The 24,634-nt window shown below is 44.3% G+C and overlaps 1 protein-coding gene and 1 long non-coding RNA gene across 3 annotated transcripts in view; one reads left to right on the top strand and one right to left on the bottom strand.

The window, feature by feature from the left end:
- The window catches only part of RAD51B (RAD51 paralog B), a 788,206-nt gene that overhangs the window by 30,308 nt on the left and 733,264 nt on the right, over positions 1-24,634 (bottom strand). The window lies entirely within an intron of this gene.
- Positions 1-24,634, top strand: part of LOC142072536 (uncharacterized) — a 170,319-nt gene that overhangs the window by 28,362 nt on the left and 117,323 nt on the right. For both annotated transcript variants that reach the window (XR_012668945.1, XR_012668946.1), the window contains exon 2: positions 20,208-20,359. This is a non-coding gene — a long non-coding RNA (uncharacterized LOC142072536). The remainder of the gene's footprint in view (positions 1-20,207; positions 20,360-24,634) is intronic.

Here is a 24,634-nt window from a genome sequence, read left to right as displayed (position 1 = left end):
TAAAGCCCCTACTCTACTTGCGCTATATTGATGACATCTTCATCATCTGGACCCATGGAAAAGAAGCCCTTGAGGAATTCCACCATGATTTCAACAATTTCCATCCCACCACCAACCTCAGCCTGGTCCAGTCCACACAAGAGATCCACTTCCTGGACACTACAGTGCTAATAAACAATGGCCACATAAACACCACCCTATACCGGAAACCTACTGACCGCTATTCCTACCTGCATGCCTCCAGCTTTCACCCTGACCACACCACACGATCCATCGTCTACAGCCAAGCTCTGCGATACAACCGCATTTGCTCCAACCCCTCAGACAGAGACAAACACCTACAAGATCTCTGTCAAGCTTTCTTACAACTACAATACCCACCTGCAGAAGTAAAGAAACAGATTGATAGAGCCAGAAGAGTTCCCAGAAGTTACCTACTACAGGACAGGCCTAACAAAGAAAATAACAGAACGCCACTAGCCGTCACCTTCAGCCCCCAACTAAAACCCCTCCAACGCATTATTAAGGATCTACAACCCATCCTAAAGGATGACCCAACACTCTCACAAGTCTTGGGAGACAGGCCAGTCCTTGCCTACAGACAGCCCCGCAACCTGAAGCAAATACTCACCAACAACCACATACCACACAACAGAACCACTAACCCAGGAACTTATCCTTGCAACAAAGCCCGTTGCCAATTGTGCCCACATATCTATTCAGGGGACACCATCACAGGGCCTAATAACATCAGCCACACTATCAGAGGCTCGTTCACCTGCACATCCACCAATGTGATATATGCCATCATGTGCCAGCAATGCCCCTCTGCCATGTACATTGGTCAAACTGGACAGTCTCTACGTAAAAGAATAAATGGACACAAATCAGATGTCAAGAATTATAACATTCATAAACCAGTCGGAGAACACTTCAATCTCTCTGGTCACGCAATCACAGACATGAAGGTCGCTATCTTAAAACAAAAAAACTTCAAATCCAGACTCCAGCGAGAAACTGCTGAATTGGAATTCATTTGCAAATTGGATACTATTAATTTAGGCTTAAATAGAGACTGGGAGTGGCTAAGTCATTATGCAAGGTAGCCTGTTTCCTCTTGTTTTTTCCTACCCCCCCCCCCCCGATGTTCTGGTTTAACTTGGATTTAAACCTGGAGAATGGTCAGTTTAGATGAGCTATTACCAGCAGAAGAGTGAGTTTGTGTGTGTATGGGGGTGGGGGGGATGTGAGAAAACCTTGATCTATGCAGGAAATAGCCCGACTTGATTATGTAAAGAGTTGTCACTTTCGATGGGCTAGCACCAGCAGGAGAGTGAATTTGTGTGGGGGGGGGTGGAGGGTGAGAAAACCTGGATTTGTGCTGGAAATGGCCCACCTGTTGATCACTTTAGATAAGCTATTACCAGCAGGACAGTGGGGTGGGAGGAGGTATTGTTTCATGATTTCTGTGTGTATATAAAGTCTGCTGCAGTTTCCACGGTAAACATCTGATGAAGTGAGCTGTAGCTCACGAAAGCTCATGCTCAAATAAATTGGTTAGTCTCTAAGGTGCCACAAGTACTCCTTTTCTTTTTGCGAATACAGACTAACACGGCTGTTCCTCTGAAACCTTAAATTTTGTAATGGGTCTATTATATATTACATCTTCTGAGTGGAATATAAAACCTAGACCCTGAGCCCTTGTGATCATTTAAAATTTGCTGGCACTTTTTTCACAAGAGTAGTGGAGTTCCCCTGGTTGTTTTGTCCAAATTCCAACGCATGTAATTATACTATGCCCCTCTAAATTCCCTCTAAAATTTCAGTCTGATAGAAAATTATTCACTTCCTGTCCTCCCCTGTTTGCTAGTGTTACTGTTTTGCAGAGTTGCAGCTGCTGTGTTCCCTCGCAGAGGTCACTCATTTCTCTCGTTGACTAGGGGTGTATTTAAAGTGATTCAGTTATGTCTGTATATTGTAGCAGTAGCAACGCTATAACTGAAGTGTAATGTCCAGCATAACGCCCCTTATTCAGTTAACTTTCTTAAATAAAATTCTTCTGGGCTGAATTTTCCCACATTAGGTCTTAAGCCCATATTCATTTTTTTAGAAAGTTTCTGTAGACACTTATCAGCCATGTCTGAGAGTAAAATATATACATATGTTCCATATGAATGGATGGTAGTGACTCCTGCTTAATTCACATACATTCCAGTGACTGGGGATGAATTTGGCTAATGCCAAGTAGGAGCTAAATGATGTTTAACCAAGTGTTACATACATATGCTGTAGTTTTGCCTGGGGATCTTGGGAGCCTTTCTGGCTCAGAGGAACCAAACTAGAGGACCCCCCCTCAAGAAGAATTTCAGCGGCTTCCAGGGTGGGATGGGTGCTTCACTCACACGCTATGCTCAGTCTCATTTAGTCCTGGGAGCTTCTGGGTTTGATGTCATCTCCAGCTTCAAGACTGGAGGCTGCAAGATGAGAAGATATTTACATGCAGGGCGGGGAGTAAATAGCAGAAAAGGGAAGGATGGAAAAAGAGAAAGCATTGACTAATGAACACTGCTGCTGCAGATTCATTTCCATATAAAAGCTGAATACGGGAGAGAGGGAACAGAGAGGCTCTCCCATTTTCTAAAGTGCTGGAGGGACTGGCTGCCTTATTTACATAAGCTCTTGTGTAAACATCACAATCACCTCTGACAGAGGTGGAGGGTTATCTTGGTCTGGGATCCATGGAAATGCTTTTTAACCCTTAGCATTGTCTTAGGTTGCCCAATTCACATATAAACATAATGGCATATTTGTGGTGTAATGATCCCCCGGGCTGGGAAGCTGCCAGAAATGCTATTCTTCCAAGCCACAGTAAGAAAGGCCATGCTGTAACAGTTACCACAAAATATTTTAAAGTTGTTTTCTCCCTACCTTTGCCTAATTTTCTAGGGGACTGTTGCCTCCTGTCCCTGCCAAGCATTTGGGGACAGAAAGCAAAGCCTTTTCCATTGGGAACCTGCAACTCTGGAATGTTCTCTCCCTCCACAGACAGAGCACATTAACAAGTGCAGTTCTGCTTGGAAAAGTGGTTCTGTTGAAACACTTATGGCAAAGGTCCCATAAAAAGTCAGAGATATGAAATCAATGGAATGCTAGAGACACTTAATAGGATTCTATAGAAATTACTCTTGAAAGTGATAGGATTGAATAGAGAATCATACCAATTCTAGAGGTTTTACGAAATCTCCCACAAAATTCTGTGTACTGTTTTCAGTGAGGTTGTACAAGTGTAGCTGATAGGAATTTAGTAAAGGACTTCAATGATGATGTTCAATAAAAAATGGACTCTGCAGCTCACTCTCTCTGCTGCTGCTGCTGCTGTTGGCTCTGCGGCGCTAACGGGAGTACAAAACAGTAAAAACTGCTTTTTGTCACTAATGTCAACAGATGTGAGTGTAAATATGTGCCAGGAGCAGATGTTTTGAGTGAGTTGGTGCCATTTTTCAATCCTATATTTTAAAAGTAAAACCACACTTTCAGGGTGAGGCTCAAGACATTCTTGTTTCCTTTTTAGTGGTATTTTGTTTGAAAAGTAGTTTTAAATGTTGATAATTACAGCATGTTTGGGGGAATGGATGGTTATCATAGTGTCATAGACATTACTGATGGAAAAGAACTAATTTGTCATCTAACCCTGAAAGGTGACCTGTCAGGCTGGAGAGAGGTTACTAGTGGAGTTCCTCAAGGCTCAGTCTTGGGCCTAGTCTTATTTAAGATTTTCATTAGTGACGTTGGCACAAAAAGGGTGCTACTAAAATTTGCAGATGACACAAAGATGGGCAGTCTTGCCAATACGGAGGAGGACCCAAATCTCATACAAGAAGATTTGGACAACCTTGAAAACTGGACTAATAGAAATGGGATGAAATTTAATAAGTGCATGACCTTGCACATTGCCCTAAGCACTAACAGCAAGAATTTTTGCTGTAAGCTGGGGATGTATTAGTTGGAAGCGACAGAGGAGAAGACAGACCTGGGTGTATTGATCAATCACAGGATGACTATGAACAACCAATGTGATGAGGCCATGAAAAAGGCTAAAGCAATCCTAGGATGCATCAGGCGAGGTATTTCCAGTAGCGATAGGGAAGTGTTATTGCCATTATACAAAGAACTGGTGAGACCTCATATGGATTATTATGTGCAGTTCTGATCTCCCATGTTTAAGAAAGATAAATTCAAATTGGAACAGGTGCAGAGAATGGCTACCAGGGTGATCAGAGGAATGGAGACCCTACCTTAGGAGAAGAGAGTTAAGGAGCTTGGATTGTTTAGCCTAACAGAACAAAGGCTGAGAGTAGATATGTTTGCGCTGTTTAAATACATCAGAGGGATAAACACCAGGGAGGGAAAGGAGTTATTTAAGGGCCAGTGTTGGTACAAGAACAAATGGATATAAACTGGCCATCAATAAGTTTAGACTTTAAATTAGACAAAGATTTCTAACTGTCAGAGGAGTGAAGTTCTGGAACAGCCTTCCAAGGGGAGCAGCGGGGGCAAAAAAACTAACTTGTTTCAAGACTGAGCTTGATGAGTTTATGGAGGGGACGGTATGATGAGATTGTCTACAGTTGCATATGGCCCATCCACAGCTGCTATTAGTAAATATCTCCAATGGCCTGAGATGGAACAGTAGGTGGGGATGGCTATGAGGTACTACAAAGAATTCTTTCCCAGGTGTCTGGCGGGTGGGTTTTGCCCACATGTTCACAAATCTATCTAATCACCGTATTTGGGCTCAGGAAGGAATTTTCCCCCAAGACAGATTGGCAGAGACCCTGGGGGGGTGGGGGGGAGGGTGTGTGTGTGTTACATGAGTGAGTTCTGTGGCCTGCGACATGCAGGTCAGACTAGATGATCTTGGTGTTCCCTTCTGGCCTTAAATTCTATTAATCTAATGCTTCCTCCCATGTCAGTGACATATTGTTCCCTCCATTATAGTTCATAGTTCTTTAAGTTGAAAGATGTGCAGTCCCATTTAGACAGAGACTAGAAATCAGGCTGTACTGTGTTCTAGCCCTGTTCTCTCACACTGATGTCCTCTGGTCTTTAAGCAAGACCACTTGATCTGTCTGCCCCAGTGTTCCATCTGGGAACGGGAGATCATAAAACTTACCTACCTACCCAGGCTTGTTGAGAGGAACAATTAGGGATTGTCTACAAATATTTACAAGTTTAACGTGTATAACATCTAAAAGTTCCATAGTTCACTTTGAGCTACCCTGCTTTGAAGTGGGAGTAGATCAAAGTGCACTAGGGAACTTTTAGTGTGTGGCAGCAGAGTCCACACAAGCATGTAGTGTGTGGTAGATTAGTATGGGGTACATTTGCACCCCCACCCTCTTGCTGCAAACTAAATGTTCATGTAGGCAAGCCTTAGATAACATTTGTAAAGCACATTGAAATGCTTAGCCTTCACCTTAATCTGGCTGAATTTTAAATGTCTGCTCTTGTGTTTTGCTCCTGTGCCAGCATTAGATTGTGATCACATGCACGTACAGAAATTCAGGAGCTATTTAGCTCAATGAGACACCTGTCCCAGATATGCTAGCTGTATTCAACTCACTTCTTTATTTAATGCTTTCAACATTTAATGCCCCAAACAACTATGGGCCTGAGCCAAATCCCTGGTTCCAAATCCCCCTGAAGTGCATGTAAAACACTGCTGTTCTGATTGGGCAGCATTTTGCAATCTCTTTGCACAGACGTAAATGACTATATAAGGTGAAACATGTGGAGAGCCAGACCTACTATGCTGGGCTCCCGGGCCAAGTGGGCTCCAAAAAGAAAGAGAGAAGTGTCCTTTCTGTTGCCATTCCTTTGACAGATGACAACACTGATGTTACGAGGCAAGACTGGCCTCAGTAGTGCATCTACTCTTGGTGACAGCATGAGGTACCCAGATGGGCACAAAACCTGCCCTCTGCCCACTCCTCCCCCCAACTTAGGAAAACCATCATCTCTCTTGGGTCACTGACAGCCATGACTGCAGAAAGCAGTGACACCAAATAGAGTGGGCCCAAGAAACAAGCATGAAAAATGTTTAGGTGGACCAGGCTAGAAGTCACAGTTTACCCACCTGACTTGTGGGAGTAACACCAGAACTCGAGCTCGTAGGGAAATAGTTACGTTTAGGCATGCACTTGAAACCTATGTGCTTTCTGGAGGCATAAATGTGACACCGCCCAAAAATCATTTCCCCTCAGCACAAAGAGATATTTCCTCCCAGCCCTTGATCTTTCTGCACCTGGATCCCCAAAATCTCTTCCTTCCAAACTACTGTTCCACAAGACTTTTTTCTCCCTGTCTCCCACCACATCCAGTCGTGGTGGTATGTAGAAACTTGTTGTCACTGCTGTGTTGTACCCCTTCAATCCACTGGTTCCAGCCTGGTGCTTTATAGTGAAGTGCAAAAGGACTGGATTAGAAATGGACATAGATCAAATCCCCAATCTGAACCCCCTTCTCCCTCCTGCAAATTGGTCCCTCTATAACCTTTCCTCTGCACCCAGCCTGCACACGCTCAACGTTTAGGGCCATATTGTGACTTGCAGGATGCACCCACACAGGGGAGTATGGGTTTATAAGGCACTCCCTTACTCTCCTGCAATGAATGTGTATGTGTGTGTGTGTGTGTGTGTGCACGTGCAGTCTCCATAGGACACTATTCCTCGCCTATACCTCGAATTGACTCTGTCCCCCTCCTCCCAGTATTCCAGCCTGCACAGTAAAGGGTTTGTGCAACTTCCCCGCCCAAAGAAAGAGGGCATCAGGGACCAAATTGTGACTCTCATCATAATACTGTCCCAGATTTGCTCCTGGGGCAGCACAACCATGCTTGGCCCTTTCTCAGGGCTTGTGGTAACACCATGAACTAATGCTTAGGGAAGTTTGGACATTAACTTCCGCTGGTGCTCATCCCTAAGGTGGCAGTTCAGTTTGGATAAACACTAGAAATTGGAAAAAGAAAAGGAGTACTTGTGGCACCTTAGAGACTAACCAATTTATTTGAGCATGAGCTTTCGTGAGCTACAGCTCACTTCATCGGATGCATACCGTGGAAACTGCCAATTGGGATGCTTCTAAAATCATACCCATATTATCTAAACCTCTTGAGTTTGCAAAACTGGGCTGGAAATCTCAAGAACATGCTGTTTCTCAACATTTCTGGTACTTCCTGGTCAGGCCAGAAATATCACCAGAAAAACTTCTCTTTAAGCCCTTTCACTTCCACTTACAGACAGAATCAAGAAGTGCAGCGGCAGCAAGAAAATGAACGAAGGGAGGCGGGGGGGACATAGCAGAATGTCTTCAAAATTTCACAAAAGATGTAGATGTTGAAGTCATGGATGACTGAAGGTGGGTATGCTCTACACCGATCTGGTTTGAACGGAGCTTGCAGATTTCATTCCACTAGTGGTCACTGTACTGGGCAGTAATTGACCCCAGAGTGATTTCAAGGTGAAGACTGCTGATCTCAGAAGAGAGGCTTAAGATTGAATGGGCCATGGAGCCTGAACTCCTCTTTCCATCCTGGAGCTGCTGCCTATAGGGCAGAGTTGAGGCACATGGCAGAATGGGCAGGGTGGGGGGCAGGGGCTGGGGAACTTGCACTGCCTTAGTCTACATTCTTCCTGTGTATTAGTCTCCAGCCTTTCTCATCAGCGCTAGCTTCACTTGTACACAAAGACTTTTAAAAAATGGCTTGGCCTGAGTCATAAGCCCAGGTTTTGCGGGAGGGGAATCTTCTTTCAGCAGAACTACATCACCCATCCATGGTGCTTTCTCTGCCCCAGCTAAAGTGTTGTTCTCACCCATTTCTTTCTCTGCAGCTAATTAGTAAGTCCCAGCCAGCACGTTGTCTGGAGCTGGTAGTTCCCTTAAGCTCTCTGTTGCTAGGGCACGCTGACATGCACCAGTGGTACTAGGTCCAGCGTGATGTGGGGGATTGTGGAGAGAAAGCGCTGATCAAACAGAGTCTGATTTAAAAAAAAAGCCAGCCCTTTTTGGTGAGGCTGTAAAGTTCACAATGGGGGAAAGCCCCTGGTGAATGATAAGGCCTAAAAGAGCTCATTAAATTGAGGCAAGCTGAGCTGACTTATCTTATTCCTCCCCCTGCAGCACGGAAGGCTCTTTTATCAAAGTGGGGGAGCTGGATACCTCCTTGATTAAACGCTTTGTACAAAAAAGTAATTATTTTCCTGAGGGTTTTCCATAAATCGTCCGTTTAAACATTTTTGAAAAAGTGAGTCGAAATCCTGGTAAAAGATACCAGATTGACAGCACTGGAGACTGCAGGTCTTGGGTTTACTCCCAGGAAAGGAATTAACAGTCAGAGGTACCATAACCCTTCACCAGTTCTTGCCAACCAAGCCAGCCAATGTCCCAGGAAAGATAACAGCAGTATAAAAAAAGTTAACTAAACTATTCGAACTGCAGTGAAGTTTAGGGTCAAGTCTGAATTCAAAAGCAAAAGTTTCAGGTTTTGGGGAGAGTGTTTCTTTTTAATTTGACCTAGTTCATCCATCTCTAATTTCACTCAGGTTTAAGGAGGTGAAAAGATCTGTGCATTAAAAGAGGGTGCTGCCTAGGGCAAGGGGCCATTAAAAGAGGGCCCTAGGGCAAGAAGACAGTAAGAGAGCACCTCCCACTCTGGCATGTACTCCCCAGAAGAATTCTGTTGCCCTTTGCTAGAATGTCTCCAAGGACTCCTGCCGCTGAGCAGCATCGCTGCATCCTCCCCCTTCCTGCCCCCAATGGAGCTTGTGGTTTAAAAGCCACCATATCGCCTGCGCAATGCCCTCTTCCCTTAATACTTCCACCCCTGCCAAGAATTCCATTCTCAACTCAAACTGTGCAGCTACCCAGCCATTTGGGCAGGTGAGACACACAGACATCTGGCTTCGCCTAGGACGTATACAGTTATTTATTTCACACAGATGTTTTTTCTGTAGTTTTTCAATGTGCAAATCCTTTTTGGTTAATTCCTTGCCCCTCCCACTTTGTGTAGTTCCTCCCCTGCCATAGGAACAAGCAGGTTCCCTTGTTGCATGAAGAGGAGAGCATTTGCCACATGGCAGCTCAGCCTGAGAACAGAGCCTTACTGTTTGATCTCTTTCAGGTGTCAGAAGATCCTTCTGCAGGCTGGTGTAAGACAATCCTTTCCAGTTGAGGGCTTTCCTCTGAAGAGGGATCAGGGGTTCTAAAAAGCAAGCCATCGGCTCTTAACGCTTTCTAACTTGGGCCAAGTCTACACTACAAGCTTTTGTCAGCATAGCTGTGTCAGTCCGGGGTGTGATTTGTGACTAACATAGCTGCACTTTTGCTGGGATAGCTTATTTTACTTGGCCGGGGAGTGGGGCTGGAATGAGCCATGCCGGCCAATGTGCAGCTTAGCTGGTGTAAGCTGTGTCCACACTGTATTCCAGCAAAGTGCTTCAGCTGGAAATACCAGTAGGGAGAGATTCTGCTCACTAGGGACCCTTTAATTAGTGTTGCTCCTTCTCAGACATATACACACATGTATGTATGTGTGGGCATAGACACTAGCACATTCATTAAACACACACTCATGCTCAGTTTCATACTGCCTAGGCAAATTCAAGCTCAATGAGATTTTATTTGCTTACTGAGATAAAAACTTATAATAGAGTGGGACCACTAAGGTATCTCAGAGATAGGTCTGAGCTACCATGCCAGGGCTACCCAGTGGTCCTGAATTGCCATTGCTCTGCATTCACCAAGTGTAGTCATTTACACTAGTGCAACGTGCATGTAAAATGCACCCAGTCTGCTTTGGGTGTGTTTCACACCCACTTTGTACTCTACTCTCCACTGGGGCAAATAACACAAGATGCAGAGCAATGGAGAAGCAGACTCGCTGTATTTGAGGTTTGATCCCTTATGTTCATTTGTAAGTTCCTGATGCAGTGATAGGTTGCTACATAGTGCAAAGCCATCTCTGCTTTCTTCCAGGCCCAGGCATACTCTTTCTTCATCACTTTTTGATGACAAGCCTTTTGTGAGTCCTGTGATCCTGAGAAAATATCTTTCATGCGCTCCCTCACATTTCAGACATTGAGGCTGAGAGGCACTTTACACCCCAATCTCTCTTGGTACATTGGTTGCACAGTCACTCCTCTCGAGGTTTCATATGTGCATTGTGCCTCCCAGCTTCCACTTACAGTTTATAATCACTGCTTCTGTATTTGGGGAGAGTCTGCCGTAGCTTGGCACATTTTGTTGCAGTAAGGAGGCTACTAGTGTGATAATTCTGTGTAGGGATTAATAGTCTTCTCAGTGATTTGGTATTTTTGGTGCTGGTCTAGCACCTCAAGTACCTTTCAGCTGTAGGCAGGGCAGTTCGCCTCACTTATTGGCAGTTTACAGTTGTTGGGCCTGAAGAGGAACAATGATGCCTAGAAGTGGAACACATTTTTGTTCAAATTTAGTTTTTGATCTACTGGTGCTTAGTGGCAGAGGGAACATCAGTAGCTTTGGTTGGAATGGCACCAGAAACTGAATATTCTTTTTTGTACGGTGATTAGCAGGGGGAACCTGTTCTGCAGCCATTGTTGTTGCTCGAATTCCTGGGCGGAACAGCCTTGTCTACACTAGAAAGAGTTTGCTGATAAATCCACCCAGCGGAGACGCAGCTTATATCAGCAAAAGAGTGCTTTTGCTGATCTAGCTGATATCAGTTCCGCAAATGAAATAACCTCTGGGACTTTTTGCTGGTATAATTGTGGCTACACTAGGGTTTTTTCCAGTGGTTGATTTTTTTCGCACTCTTAACTGACACAGCTATGCTAGCAAAACTTTTAATGGTAGGCCAAGCCAAGTAGAGTTTCTGCTGGGGTTTTATTCCAATCAGAGTAATCATCTGTTAAAGCTGGGCCTCAGGCTTCACTTTAGTAGAATGGCATTGGATTGTATTGTCCAATAGCTTTAGCAGGAGTTTTATTGGGGGAGGGTGGTTTTATCTCTCTAGTGGTTGCATTATGACAGAAGGCCTGCAGGCACATGCATGCCCAATGTTCACTGGCAATCATAAGTGGAAGTGAGAGCTTTGTCTAATCAATATTTTTATTGTAGAGCAAACAAAAGTACCAGCTTTTTGTCTCCTGTTCGCAGCTAGTGTCCAGCAGGCAGCCCACGTAGGGGCATCTGGAATCAGAAACAGCTAATGCCACTTCAGGCAACACTTACTTTTCCTTGGATTTCCAAGTGGCAATCTGGGGAGTAAGCTGGCCCCAGAGTATTGTACCATGGAGCATCAATCCCAGTAGAAGCGCTTCCATGGAGTTTCAGGGAAGGGGTGGCACTACTCTTCCTTTTCTTATATCCTACTCTGCAGCCTTCAGGCTTTTGTGCTTTGCTCACACACAAGCAGAGGAGATGGTCTGGTCTTATATTCATTTTCACTTCCAGCTCCTACCATGATACATGGCCACATGTCCCACACACTGCTGACCTTTTGGATGAAAAAGCTTGCTCTCATTATCCATAGGATACCCATCTATTTGAATGTTGTGCAGGACACAATAATCATACTGCAACTTCATGATGCTGAAGCATGATATCAGGCCACTCAGAACTCTGAGCCTCTGGCTTCCTGAAGGAGTGCTCTCTCTCCCTCTGATCTGAAGATGTGTTCTGTACTCCACCCTTAATCTGGTAGCCTTCTCATTAAGGTCAAGAAAAATATAGCCAGAATGAGATCTTCAGGATTTGTGATGCCTAGCAGAGTAGCAGGCAGGCACCTAAATCAATGTTCTGATATTCAAAAGTACTGAGTACCCAATAGCTCCTACTGATTTCAGTACCTTAGTTGACTTCCATGAGAGCTGTTGGGTGCTCAGCACTTTAGAACAACCAGAGAAGAAGCTGTCCCCAGGGAATCCCTCCCAGTTTTATTCTGAACTCAGTATGTACTGGAACAGGATTTTGAAAGTTAATTGCCCAATCTTGCTCTCACGGCAGTCAATAGCAACATTCCCACAAATGTCAATGATACAGAATTGGCTCTTTAGTGTGTGAGCAGGGGAATATCAAGTAGGAGTAGGAGTAGGAGTGCAGCGGTGTTGCTACGAGTGCTATTGCTATATTAGTGAGACCCTTACTGGAATACTCTGTCCATTTCTGCTATCCGCACTTTAAAAAGAATGTTGACAAATTGACACTGGCTCAGAAAAACGCTATGATAATAACTCGAGGTCTGGAAAACCCGTGTTATAGTGAGAGACTAAAGAAGCTCAATCTACTTAATTTATCCAAGAGGGGATTCAGAGGTGACTTGATCATGGTCTGTCAGTGCCGACCTGAGGAAGAGATTTTTTTTGTAGTAGATGGCTCTTTAATCTAGGAAAAACATAATAAAACCTAGTGTTGGAAGCAGAAGCTAGACAAAAGCAGTCTAGAAATAAGGCGCAATTTTTTTAAAGTGAAGGTAATTAGCCATTGGAACAATGTACCTATGGGTGTGGTGGATTCTCCATCACTTGAAGTCTTTGAATCAAGAATGGATATCTTTCTAAAAGATAAGCTATACCTCAACCAGAAGTACTGACTTTGATGCAGTAATTGCTGTGTGAAATTCTATGGCCTGTGTTAAGCAGAAGGTTAGACCAGCTGGAGCAGCTCCCATGGGGCCTGGGATTGTGCTGGGGAGCAGGGACCAGGCCCAGGACTGGGCCAGGGAGTGGGACCCAGAGGTGCTTGAACAGGCTGGGGAGCAGGTAGGAACCCCCAAGACCCTCCTTCCCAACCCAGAGACAGCTCCTCCCTGGTCAAGTGTCAGTACCTCCCTTCCTATCCCACTGCCCTCCCCACATACCATACTATTTAGCTCACTAGCTTATTTTCAAGAGGTGTCAATAACTGTGGGCACATGTTGCAATCTTTGGCTTCACTGGGTATGGTCAGTCTTTGACCAAGATGGATGAAAATTTAAGAATGTTCCTGCGTCTCTGTCATCATTTAATCTGTGATTGAAATGGCTGACATTGCAAAAGACTCAGGAATTCTAAGAAGAAAAGAAATTGAATGGGAAAGAAGAAGACTAGGTACTTCTGCTTTTCCTTTGAGAATCCACTCCTGGTTGCATGCCTTCAGTATCACCTGATGTTACAGCAGTTAATGTGAAGTGAATCATGCCTGATTGTAAGGAACTGCAGCACCCTCTCAAATTCACCTCCTCCTTGGCAACAGAAAGATAGACTTAATGTCTACATATCTCACAGGCTCATCAGACTCTTTAAAAAGAACACCATTGTGATATCACCACAGCAATGAAATACAGATTTGCTGTTGTAGCTGTGAATTATGACAGCATCTTCATTAGTAAGCAGTAGGCTATTGGTATCTCTGTGCAGCTAGAGAAAATGTGATAGAGTAAGAAGTGCTAGGATTTCTATTGGCTTGAGTCTGGATGACTATACCTCTCATGAAAAGGGAGCCATAAATGATTTAAGCTGAGCTCCCCGAAGACATAAAACCAAACAATGCTCCCAATTCCACCAACATCCACTTTGCACTGTTGGCCCACTGAGAACGGAGTCAGCAACAGTGAGGCCAAGGAAAAAGCCAGAAGAAAAACAATCTGAACACTCCTGAACTTTGGGATCTCTGAAATCCATGTCTGGGTTACCGAGTGGTAGCCTTGATAGTCTATATCAGTAAAAAGAACGAGGAGTACTTGTGGCACCTTGGAGACTAACAAATTTATCTGAGCATAAGCTTTCATGGGCTAACACCCACTTCATTGGATTTATGCAGTGGAAAATACAGTAGGAAGATATATATATATATATATATATATATACACAGAGAATATGAAAAAATGGGTGTTGCCATACCCACTATAACAAGAGTGATCAGTTAAGGTGAGCTATTATATATATATATATATATATATGTATTTTCCACTGCATGCGTCTGATGGAGTGTGTTTTAGCCCACGAAAGCTTATGCTCAAATAAATTTGTTAGTCTCTAAGGTGCCACAAGTACTCCTCGTTCTTATATCTGGGTTAGAATGCTGTGAAGGACTATGTATTAAACAGATACTGACCAGCAGAGGTGGACGTTGATAAATATAGACTAGTCACATATGTAGCCAAACAGTGAGTGAGAGGGTCTGATTCTGATCTTCCTTACGATGGTGGAATTACCCCGATTAACACTGAAATCAGAGGAGTTATACTGGTGTAAAAATGGTGCAAACTCAGTATCAGGCCCCTTTTTTGGGGAAGCAGAAGCTTTGAAACTATTACCAGTAGATTCCAACAAAACAACTGCAATCCTGAAGAAAGAAGCAACAGCTTCTATCATGGAATGGTTCCTGAAGGAACCAAGGCTGGTGGTTGTGGAGCATTTGCAGTTTCCCTGTTCGAATGAAGACAAATGAATGAAGGCTACTCCCTTCATAAGGAATTGCAAGCTGCTGTCTGTTCTGGAGAAGAGAGGTTTGAATGGCAAGGGAAGGTACCAAGGGGTCAGTTGTAGGCACATCCCTGCTTTGTGGTGGTATAGACCTATACTGCCAAAGGAAAGTAAGGCTAATCTTAGATTCCATTTTTTTAAAAAAGTGTCTGGCCCTTTCTGTGGTGGAGATACGCTATTGTAATCTTGACAAAGTAAATCAGTGTGAACCAGTCCCTAGTGTTCAAAGTTTGCCACTGTGATTCGTCCCAAAATTCAGATGTTACCTACAGTCTCCCACACAGCCATCCAGGGCTGGTCTCTGTGGCCCATGTAATCCAGGGAGGTGCTGCCTTCTAGTTTGGTAGGGACCCCAGATCAATTTGTGGCTGTGGGGTATGGAGGCAGAGGCAGTTGCTGACTGAGCTAAGACTACCACAGGCTCTTTCCCAGCCACTGGCAAATAGAAAAACGAGTGGCTGTGCTGGTCTAGATCTGAATTTTCTGCCAGGTCGTTTGGTACAGACCGTGTTATTGCTCTTTTTGCAAGCCTTTTAAAGCAGTTCAATTTGAGTTCCACGCACAATCTGAAGGAAAACCAGTGCACCACGTGGAAAAGGGCACAAGTAGGAGGGACAGAACTGTAATTTTTCAGCGTCTAAAGGCAGTTTTTACAACCAACGGAATAAAAATTGAAAAAACTGAAGCCCATTTAAAAGGGGTGGCTGACCAAGCCTCCCTTGAAAAAAAAGCAGAACGCAAACAGTGAAACTCTGAAGCCTGTTGACTCTGCGTCATAATTTATTGCAGGTTCCAAATTGTGAAACCTCTCAGCAATGTGGGACAGATGTTATGGCAAGGAAAATAAAACAAACAGACAACACGATGGGAAATGTAGAGGAGATGAAATGACACCATGTTGTAATCCCTATGGGAAAACTGCATACAGTGTTCCAAGATATTATACTGGTGAGCAATTATGAGGCTAAACAAGTCATATAAATAAGGCCACTAGAGGTCTGTAATCAATTCTGCACAGTGTCTGCAGTGAGGCGTGAGTCCCAAAGGCATATGGGGTGTGTGTGTGGATATTTCTGCTCCGCTGTCTTATAAATGAGCCCTTCAATATTCTGTTCAGAGCTGTGCGTGTAACAAATGTACACAAGTGGAGTTTTTATAGCACCCACTCCCGTTCCTATGGCAGTAGATCAAGGGTAATAACAATACTATAGTTAATTAATTCAGTAGAAGGAATTCCCACTTGCAAAGGTCTTAACCCAGCAGCAGAGGGAAGGTGTCAATCACAAGGGCAGAGGTACCATAGCTTCAACTTGCATTTGTTTTTCTTCACTCAGAAGGCAAAAAGGGGAGATAAAAAGTAAATGTCAGCTACAACTAGTGAGCAGGAGAGTGAATTTGTGTGGGGGGGTGGAGGGTGAGAAAACCTGGATTTGTGCTGGAAATGGCCCACCTGATGATCACTTTAGATAAGCTATTACCAGCAGGACAGTGGGGTGGGAGGAGGTATTGTTTCATATTCTCTGTGTATATATAAAGTCTGCTGAAGTTTCCACGGTATACATCTGATGAAGTGAGCTGTAGCTCACAAAAGCTCATGCTCAAATAAATTGGTTAGTCTCTAAGGTGCCACAAGTACTCCTTTTCTTATTGTGTAAAGAGTTGTCACTTTGGATGGGCTATCACCAGCAGGAGAGTGAATTTGTGTGGGGGGGTGGAGGGTGAGAAAACCTGGATTTGTGCTGGAAATGGCCCAATCTGATGATCACTTTAGATAAGCTATTACCAGCAGGACAGTGGGGTGGGAGGAGGTATTGTTTCATATTCTCTGTGTGTGTATAAAGTCTGCTGCAGTTTCCACGGTATGCATCCGATGAAGTGAGCTGTAGCTCACGAAAGCTCATGCTCAAATAAATTGGTTAGTCTCTAAGGTGCCACAAGTACTCCTTTTCTTTTTGCGAATACAGACTAACACGGCTGTTCCTCTGAAACCTCAGAAAGCCTGGCATTTGACTAACCAGCCAAGTTTGGCTGCACATATGAACCACGCAGCTCTGGAAAACTGGGCTGACAGCTTGCGAGGAGCAACTCTCTTGGTAGATTCACCATACTTCCTGATTCCGCTCAGGACGGAAGTGCTATGAGAACAGTCTACCACAGAATTCAGAACTTCCACTCCCCGTCACAATCAGAAGGCAAAGGCTGCTGCACAAAGAATGAAAAAATGAAGGGAACATTTCAGGGCTTGGCTTCAGTTAGAGCTCTGATGGAAAGTTCAGGGCAGTTCTTATTTTGTCTGAACTGTTTTTCCCTTCTCTGGCTACAACCAATACCTCAGAGGAGCAGAGGGGAATGAAATCACTGGGAAGGTCCAAGAACTATTCAGCAGTGACCAAAAAAAAATAAAAAAATCCTAGTATAGAATGGACAGGAAAAATAGCCAAATACCTTTTTGGAGACAGCGTGCTTGAGTGGCTAGGGCAAGAGACTGGGCATCAGGGCTCTTGCGTTTTGTTCAGCTCTGTCACTGACTCATGTGATCTTGGTTGAGTTGCTGAGCCACTCAAACTCAGTTTAGTGCTCTGTAAAATGTGAATGGTACTTCACTGGGTTTGATGAGGTTTCATTAATCACTGCCATGAAGTGTTGTGAGACCCCATATTTACATTTTTGTGTCACACAGAGGCCTGGTTATTTGATGAGTGACAGCGTCAGAGAAGATCTTTCCTTTAAAATGCTTTCCACTTTCACCACACCAGTAATCTTGGAGGGAGGAGACTAAGGAGTTAAGAACTGTTTGTGAGTGAAACGCTTACCGCTCTAGGGGAGGAGGAGGAGAAGGGGGAAGTTTGTTTTCTTTACTTGATCTGTTCCACTTTAGTCATCTTTGACCTTGATGGATATCTAGAAATGGCAGATGTCTACGGGGGCCATTAGGAAAGGAAAGGGGGAAAAACGGAAACTTGCTTACATATCTGTCATAAATCTATTGCACACGTATGGGAAATATATAGAAGCATGTGCAAGCACTGTTTATGAAGCAAAATATTATGTGATTCTGCAGAGTTCAGATGAATTACATTAATTTCATGTTGTCATAGGGACATCTGTTTATAAAATATAGGGTGAAATTCTGGCTCCATTGAAGTCAATGGCAAAACTCCCATTGACTTCAACGAGGACAGAATTTCACCTATATCATTTACCCTGTTTCTTTACCTCTGTAACTAACTACACCTCAGAGTATTAGAGCAGAAATCACTTTACAAATCACATTCCTTTTTTGCTCTGTATGTTTTTTGTTTGCTTTTCACATGCTTCTCATCTAGCTTGCCTTACACTTTCCCCTGCATTGGGAAACCATTTTTAAGACAGGGGCCTTGCAGTGGTTTCTGCAAACATAGTTATACCAGCCCATGTGAACAGAGCAGAACTTTGATGAAGCTATTATTTAAAAACATTTTCCAACCACTGGCCAACCTTGGCCCTGGTGTACGGAACTGCAATTCCACTGACTTTAATGGCGTTGCAGCTCCTTACATCAGGGCTGAAGCTGCCCTCATGTCACTTGACACTGCAGCAAGGATTTTTGATCAGGCAAAATGGATTCAAGCTAAGAGCTAAAATTCCGCTCTTGCAAAACACTGACACTTCTACCACACTTTCAAAATAGGCACTACCTTGTTTGGAGAACTAAGTAAAAATCGTATGTTGCTATGGTCTTGTCCACACTAGGTGGCATATCCGTGTTTACAGAAAACCTTTTAAAAATCCACTGTTTAAAAATTGTTTCCTAACACGGGACATAATGTAGGGTAGCCTGGGCTTCATCTCTCCTTTCAGCGCCATAGGCTGTCCCTTCTTTGGTCTCTAAGTATCACCTTCCAACTGCCTGCCATAGAAATTTCAGCCTCCAACATTCCAACTGCTTCTTAAAAGGGCTTTTCACCTTATATTTTCTTACTGTGCACAAATATGGAATCACTGGAAACGCTGTATGTGCCTTTGCTGTCGTGCCTTCCTCAACGCGCGCACACACACACATACATGCCTTGCACATGGGCCCACTCATAAGCACACATTCTAAAACTCACATACACTGTCTCTCCTTATGTGAGTTTCCACTGAAAGAGGAAGGCGAGAAAGGATGAGCCATTGCTACAGGAAGAACACATTCTGCCTACAGATTGGAAAGAAGAAGTGCTGCAGTTTGTGAACAAGAACTCTGATTTGGGCTCTAAAGAAGCCTTTACATTGGAGTATTCAATGTCTGCTTTTACTGGAAGGGTCCATGCTGCACTGCCAGAACACAGGCAGTCATGGGAATATGTCAGGCCTGCTCCTGTTCCCATTTAAAATCAGTGGCAAAACTCAATTGACATCAATATTGGGCTTATCTTGTGAAGTGAGCTGTAGCTCACGAAAGCTTATGCTCAGATAAATTTGTTAGTCTCTAAGGTGCCACAAGTACTCCTTTTCTTTTTACATAATTTTAAATTTCCTTGGGGCGGGGGGAGCTACAGTTTTCATGGCATTTAGCAGGCATACAGCCATTTTGCTAACACACTGCTAGACAGATCTTTTAAAATTTTATGTGTATCACTTCCCTCTGTTGAGCTGTTACCGGAAGAGACCCACTTGTACGCTCATATTAGAATGACCATGTTCAGCAGAGTGCTCATGCTTATTTGAATAGGGTCAAGATTCTATGGCAGTTGGAGGCAGGCAGTAACTGTCAGTCAGGAGGTGCCTCCAGGACTATATGTAAGGTGAAGTGCACCATTGACATTAGTGCTGAGAAAGACGGGTTTAGTGGTTTGGGTTTTTTGCTACAGTATCACCTCCTGCTCCCATTGCTGGCATTGCAACACATTCTGTTTGAATAGATACCTTCAGCCCTCACTACACTTCAGAAGTTATTAGCGTGTCCAACTAAAGTTCAAAATGCCCCTAGACAAAAAACTTTATCAACCTGGAGTTAAGACTGAAAGTACATATCCGTGACCTGACTGAGAAATGCCTTTGAACGTTAAGAAGCAAGCAGTCTCCCATTTGCCGTTTTGTGTGGTGGAGTACAGAAAGTGTGTTTCTGAAAACACGGGCTTTAGAACTGGATTCATGCACACGTGTTGCCAGTACTAAGTGTGACCTATTTCATGTACGTGTCAGTTTCACAACCTGGGAGGGTGTGGACTCATGCTAGCTTCTTGTTTAATGACACTTTGATAATTGGCTGGCACATAAAACTCATAGCACCCGCTCCTGCGAGCGGCTGAGCAGGCCGTTAAGAAGGAGGAACGGGGAATAATTGCCATCCAGTGCCATTTGTCTAGTCAGGAATTTTTTAAATACATTTTTTTCCTGTGGACTTAATATGACCTTAATGAAGTATGTAGTTGGCATAATCATTGCGTGAGCAAGATTAAAGCATTCTTGTATTTGTGGTCACTGATAAGAGGGAACTGTTGTGGAGGGATAATGAAGTACAAGCAAGTTTCTCAGGGGGATCATGGTGAAGGGCAGAGTTAAGGCAGAGCGGGTACCTAAACTGTGAATAATCATAATTTTAAATGATTGGGTTTAAGTTTCATTGAACTCTGACTCCTTGGGGGCAGTGGTGGCGTGGCGTGGAGTTCTGATTGTTTTTTGCTAACTGCAATGTTCTAGTAATTATTTTTACCTTTAAATTACTGATATCTACTCTACTTTTAGGCAGCCCTTCACATTCAAGAAGATCGTTTGCATCTTGAAATCTACTTCTACTACATCATTGGCATCAAGCATTGCAACTCCACTACCAGCTCTGCTTCCTAACCAGAGAATGAGGATCAGACCTTTCAATGCACACAAAACTTTCCAGAAGGGTAAGTTATTCCAAAAATCATCCAACAGTAGGGCTAAATTCTGCTCATGCAACCGTGTTGGGCCTGAACCTCGTTTGCATTTGAAAAAAGCCCAGTGCAGCTCAGGAGGGAATGGTGTAAAAGTGACTTTAAGCAATTTTTGTATGCTCCTGATCCTGGGTCAGCTGTGAACTGGGCAGGCATCTAAGTATAAATTAGAAATACTGACTTCATGATATTGTAAGATATCCTACTGCCAGTGGCCTCAAGGAGCTGTTACAGTAGCTGAAGATCAGGCACCTGCCCTTCCCCCCATATCCCCAACCTCACTCACAGGGAGGCCCCCATATTGGCATTTCTATGCCAGCTCTGTGCCACCAGAGGATCCCTTACACTGGGGTGATCTACCTGTGGCTGGCTATACTGATTTTAGGGTCACATTGCCCTGAAGGTATGGTAAAAACAGTCCAAATGCAGACGAGACTCTGAGTCATTGACTTCAGTGGATATATGCAGAATTTGGCTTATATTATCCATACACAGGAAAGATGCAGAAATGATTGGCTGTATATCAAGGGCATTATCTATAGTGGAGGAGATTTGTCTCCAAAAGTGACTGAATAACCCCGTCACACTGTTCCCACCCAAACAGAAAGTTCCCCTCTATCATGGACGTGCCCTGTATTTACAGCATCCGTCCAGGACTAAAGACATCTTTCCAAACAGGTTCTGGAAGGTGGGCAGAGAAGTTATGTCATGGCCATAGCCATACATGCTGGCCAAAAGCATCTCTTTTCACAGAAATCTGGCAGGAGAGAGCCCTTGGTGTTCTACCAAACTACAGAAATGAATAGCATTATACAGTTCTGCCAGAAAGGTTGGTCAGTGGGACCAGGAGAACCAGATGATGGAAAATCCCAAAGTATTTTGCAAACTCCACCCCCTACAAGACGTTAACATCTGGTTTGGGATCATCCAGATGATATGAACTTTCATGTTTCTTTTCTTCAGGGTTGGCTCAGAAAATTCTCTCCAGGCAGATTAGCTAATGAATTGCTCAGCCCTTCTCTAAAAATGCAAAAGGGTGATTTTCTTTAACCCTACCTCCCCTTCATTTGGTAGCTTCCTCTCCCTACATCTTCCAGAACTTCCTATTTGGCTGTCAATGCCATTATGTATTGATCACCAGCGGACAGGGCATGGCTTTACTATGGGTTCCCTTTCCCTCTGCATTCTACCAGCTACAGTACATGGCTGTCACACAATCCTCCCAATTCAGTTTCTTTGTGCTCATCATGCCGTGTTGAAGACTCAAGCATGGTTCTGCTGCCCGCACCTCATTGTCCCAGCTCAAGATTACCCACCAAGGAGGCAGTGACTCTCCCCATTTCTGACACCTCCCGGCAGAAGCTGAGAGCGAATCCCATCATTTATTCTGGAGGCCTCTGTTAATCCTATCCGCCCTCACTCCCCTTGATTTACAGTATCACAGCTGCTTCCAACTTGCGATAGCAGGATGGCCTCTGGGTGACCCCGGATTAGTGTAAATATTTTGCTTTTATTGGAAGGAAATGTGACATACATTTGGGATGGAAGTTATCCAGAGACTGCAGACTTGGGAGCCAAGCCTCTGGGAAGCACACACAGAGGTGGTCTCAAGGTATTTTACTTGCGAATGCTTTAGAATTCCCATCCCCCCTTTTGCCCCATAAAAGGGCTGTTTTTAGAGTCAAAAGGATTTGCCTTTCAGTGATGGCACGGTTGCAGTTCAAGGTTAGCCCAATGGTGTCCCTTGCTCTCAGACACAGAAGAGAGGAGGCCATTTTGCATTTGTGTACCAGTCAGTACTCTATGCTTCTTAGAGGAAACTGGTGCATACAGAGATACTCCAGATTCCCCTGGCTAAGGTATCTATTACTGTGGAGAATGAAGAACTAGTACTAGAAGACAGTGTAGTATATAGGAATAAGATGGGACTAGGAGCCAGGAAGTCTGACCTCTTCAAATCTTGGCTCTGCCACTGACTTGTTGTGTGGCCTTGGGCAAGTCACTCTATATGCACTATGGGTAGGATTTTCAAAAGTACCTAAGTGATTTAGGAGCACAAGTCCCACTGAAAGTCAGGTGCTTTTAAGATCCCCATCCTACAACTATAACTATTTAGGAGGACCCATGTGCAAGACAGCTGTCCCCAACCTGGGAATACCAGGGTTAAAGTTATAATGTAGCTGGAACTTAATCAGTTTAAAATCCCTGATAGACCAAGGCTTTAACCAGGTGACAGGGACACCATTACACATGTTTTCAATACTGCTTTTAACATAGTCAGGGAACAACTATATTGTAACAAGGGCCCATGACTCGGTGATAGTTTGGTGTAGCTGGGGCCTGTAGTTCTCTTCCTTAGTGTCCTGATCTATTAGGTATGTATAATAATAGTACAGCCCTTACCAGGATACAGTATGGAATAGAAAGTTAATGTTTGTGCAGCACTTGGAATAAGACATATATTAATACTCTGATAGTACTTCAAAGTGCATTGGGTATAGTTAAATAAATCCTCCCTATCTGCATGTAACCCTGATGTGTGATGGATCTTGCTTGTAATACATGATTACCAGAGAGCTGTGTCTGCTTATTCAGCTTCTCTTAGGCTTGGTCTATATTACAAACTTTGGTCAGTATAAATTATACTGGTTTAGTTATACCGACCTAACCCCCGATGTGAACAGCGCTATGTTGATGCGAAGGCCTCTTCCATCAACATAACTACTGCCTCTTGGGGAGGTGGAATACCTATGCCAAAAGGAGAAGCTCTCATGCTGGCGTAGGCAGTGTCTTCTCTAACAGCTACAGCGGCGCTGCAGTGCTGTAAGTGTAGGAAGCCCCTGGTCATGTCATGAGGTGGCAAAACCTCAGAGCCCATCCTGGGACCTCTGGCCACCAGATTCTAACAAATATTACAGTATCTACAAATGAGCAACTGGCAGAAGATTGTTTGTGATAGGTACCCAGAAGTTCATAATTTGAGCCAAACCCATTGAATTTGTAAACCTGGCCTAGATCTCACCTTCATCACTTCTTCTTAGGGTATTTCAGCACTTCCCAGATAGCAAGACTGTTCATAGAGAAAGTTTGTGTGTGTGTTAGATCTACCGAACCCTATTTTGAATTAAAGACACAACAGTGGATAATTTCAAATTGAACGTCAGTGGTTCAGCCCCCTGTCAAGGCCTAAAAAGAAACAGACCTGTTTACACGACAACAGTCTTCATGCACTGAAGCCAGGGCTTAAGAAAATGTGTAGTGATGCATGGACATGCTGTGAAACTGTAGAGACGTGCATTGACTTTTTAGGAGTATATGCAATGAAAGTTAAACAAACCCTTGATGTTCTTGTCTTGCTGCCTAGAATCAGCATTTCATTTTCTATTACGTGCAGCGACAGTCTAAACAGTTTTGTAGGCAGCCACTGACTGCCTCATATTGAATCCTTATGGCAGCCCTTAGAAATGAATTCCTGTAAAAGGAATTAACCCATTCCCAACCTCCAGAGCACTGCCAGGTGAAAGGCAACAGGAAAATGAGGCAATAAAACAACCGCTCTGAGAAACTGACATTTTCATCAGTGAAGACATGTTAAAAAAGTAAATACCCTGTGTGGGAAGGATTTGGGCTGTCATCCACAACCCAGGTCCCATAGAACTCTCCTAAGTAGGTGGTTTATTTGGACTGTTTTGTGGGGCCAGGATTTGGCCAATGGAATATATAGAGATGGGCATGCACTGAGCAATACTTCATACACATTTAATACAAATTTGCATCTTGACAGGGGGTTAGACTAGATCAGAGGTGGGCAAACTACAGCCCACAGGCCACATCCGGCCCACGGGATCATTCTGCCCAGCCCCTGAGCTCCTGGCTCAGGAGGCTAGCTCCTGGCCCCTCCCCTGTCATCCCCACTCCCCCGCAGCCTCAGCTCACTGCACCGCTGGCGCAATGCACTGGGTGGTGGGGCTGCAAGCTCCTGGGGCAGCGCAGCATTTTGCTCCAGAGGCCGGCCTGACCAGGTGCTCTGTGCTGCGCAGTGCATGGCTGGCTCCAGCTGGGCCAGGTGCATTTTGAATGGGGGCAGGGGTTCCAGGGGAAGTCAGGGAGAAGGGGTGGTTGGATAGGGCAGGGATCCCAGGGGGGCAGTCAGGAAGGAGAGGGGGGGTTGGATGGGGCGGCAGGGGGCAGTTAGGGGCAGGGGTCTGGGGGCGGTCAGGGGACAGAGAGCAGGGGGGTGGTTGGGGC

Source organism: Caretta caretta, chromosome 6, assembly GCF_965140235.1.
Source record: "Caretta caretta isolate rCarCar2 chromosome 6, rCarCar1.hap1, whole genome shotgun sequence".
Classification (NCBI taxonomy): Eukaryota; Metazoa; Chordata; order Testudines; family Cheloniidae; genus Caretta; species Caretta caretta.
The sequence above is the reverse complement of the archived record's forward strand: the minus strand, read 5'-3'. Positions and strand labels throughout refer to the sequence as shown.